At 39.1% G+C, this 2,586-nt stretch overlaps 1 pseudogene; it reads left to right on the forward strand.

Annotated features, from left to right (window-relative positions):
* Window positions 1–2,353, forward strand: part of LOC139311660 (zinc finger protein 107-like) — a 14,323-nt pseudogene extending 11,970 nt beyond the window's left edge.
* The last annotated feature ends 233 nt before the right edge of the window (window positions 2,354–2,586 follow it).

Here is a 2,586-nt window from a genome sequence, read left to right on the forward strand (position 1 = left end):
TCAGGAAAGCTCATCGTCTCTTCATGCTCCAATGCAAGATTTTGTTGCCCAACAAGGAAAAACAAATAAAAAATCTATTGGGAATAACATGAAACTATTCAGAGACAAATTAGATGTAGATAAACACGATCAAGCTGAAACCAAAGGAGAAGATTATATATGCAGAGACAATGGAAAAACTGACAAACAGACTTTCTTTTTTCCTCATGAAAATGGGTCCGGTACATCTCAAAAAAGGACCTACACAGAGGAGAAGCCCTATCAATGCACGGAATGTGGAAAGAGTTTTATTCACAACAAACAACTTAGTTCACATAAAAGGATCCACAAACGGGACAAGCCTTACAAATGTACGGACTGTGAAAAGAGCTTCACCGAAAAGAGAAAACTTACTATCCATAAAATAGTCCACACAGGGGAAAGGCCTTATAAATGCACGGAGTGTGGGAAGACCTTTACTCGGAAGGCTCACCTTAAGTCACATGAAATGATCCACACAGGAGAGAAGCCCTATAAATGTATGGAGTGTGGAAAGAGCTTCTCTCATAGTAATTCTCTTACTTCCCATTACTGGATCCATACAGGGGAGAAGCCGTATAAGTGCACAGAGTGTGGAAAGAGCTTCTGTGAAAATTCTTCTCTTACTGTTCATAAAAGGATCCACACAGGAGAGAGGCCCTATATATGCACGGAATGTGGAAAGAGCTTCCCTAAGAGCAGTGAACTTGTTTCCCATAAAAAGATCCACACGGGGGAGAGGCCACACAAATGCATGGAGTGTGGAAAGAGCTTTACTAAGAACAGTCAACTTATTTACCATAGTAGTATCCATACAGGGGAGAAGCCCTATAAATGCATGGAGTGTGGAAAGAGCTTTACTAAGAACAGTCAACTTATTTACCATAGTAGGGTCCATACAGGAGAGAAGCCCTATAAATGTATGGAGTGTGGAAAGAGCTTCTCTCTTAGTAGTTCTCTTACTTCCCATTACTCGGTCCATAGAGGGGAGAAGCCATATAAGTGCACCGAGTGTGGAAAGAGCTTCTCTCAAAGTTCTTCTCTTAATCTTCATAAAAGGATCCACACAGGAGAGAAGCCCTATAAATGTATGGAATGTGGAAAGAGCTTTATTAAGAACAGTCAACTTATTTACCATAGTAGGGTCCATACAGGGGAGAAGCCCTAGAAATGCATGGAGTGTGGAAAGAGCTTTACTACGAACACTCTACTTATTTACCATAGTAGTATCCATACAGGGGAGAAGCCACACAAATGCATGGAATGTGGAAAGTCCTTTTCTCAGGGCTCTTGTCTTAATTCCCATAACAAGATCCACATGGGAGAAGCCATATAAATCTGTGAAACATGGGGGCAGAGCCTCCTGCCGCTACTACCAGTTCGCCTGATCCGGGGCAAACTGGTAGCAACCCACTGATAGATCCAGTTGAATATGAATCCATATAAATTGTAGTTGTTGAAATTTAAGCATTTTCTATTTACACATATGAGCGCCCGTTACTTGTCCCAGCTTCTACCAACCTAGCAGTTCGAAAGCATGTAAAAAATGCAAGTAGAAAAATAGGGACCACCTTTGGTGGGAAGGTAACAGCATTCTGTGCACCTTTGGCATTGAGTCATGCCGGCCACATGACCATGGAGACGTCTTTGGACAGTGCTGGCTCTTTGGCTTTGAAACGGAGATGAACAGGAACGACTAGCACATATGTGCAAGGGGAACTTTTACCTTTTTATTTACATAATGCTGAATTAGGAAAAGTTTTTTTAAAATCTGATCTTCACAAGTGGCAGCTCCAGAGAACTGAATTTACCAATTGAAACGAAATAATAGGTACGCGTTTTAATTTTGAAAAGTGGATTTTTACTGTCATTTGAAGGTCTTCAATGCTATTTCACATGAATAGGAGAAAATATTTTTTTCTTCACGTTTATCACATTTTCCATCTGATTATGATAGAGAAGGCCCAAATCCCCCCAAAAGTGCTATAAATGTTTAATTTTTGAGAACAAGACATGGCTTAGCTAACAAAATGTCATTCCAGGCATATTATGGGACAAGGCATAAATCAGGAAAGACTTGGAGAAATTATAGCTAAATATGAATTGTCGATATAAGTTTTATGCTCAGGAGGTTATCTAATGAATAGATTAATTAAAACATTTTACATTTAAACTTTTTATATATAATTCTTGGGGTGAAGGGGGACCTTTATTTGTCCATTATTTTCTGCACTTTTTTTAACTTTGAAGAAAGTATTTCTGCGTTATGTAGTTGTATTAGTTTTATTTGTACACTATAACCTTCAATAAAAGTATTGGGGGAAATGCTAATAAAGTCTATATTTCAGTCTCTCTCTCTCTCTCTCTCTCTCTCACACACACACACACACACACACACACACACACACACACAGAGGTCCTAGCTGATCAATATATTCTAAGACACTCTCTTAACTTTAGCCTTTTCTGGCCCTTGGTACACCTATTGCTGCATTGAAATTAGCTAAGAATTTTTGCATAAAGACAAATGGAAACAATGTTGCTTGATAAATCACCATTAATGCTCGC

This window comes from Pituophis catenifer, unplaced genomic scaffold (assembly GCF_029215685.1).
Source record: "Pituophis catenifer annectens isolate HBS135680 unplaced genomic scaffold, rPitCat1.0.hap2 SCAF_2, whole genome shotgun sequence".
Classification (NCBI taxonomy): domain Eukaryota; kingdom Metazoa; phylum Chordata; class Lepidosauria; order Squamata; family Colubridae; genus Pituophis; species Pituophis catenifer.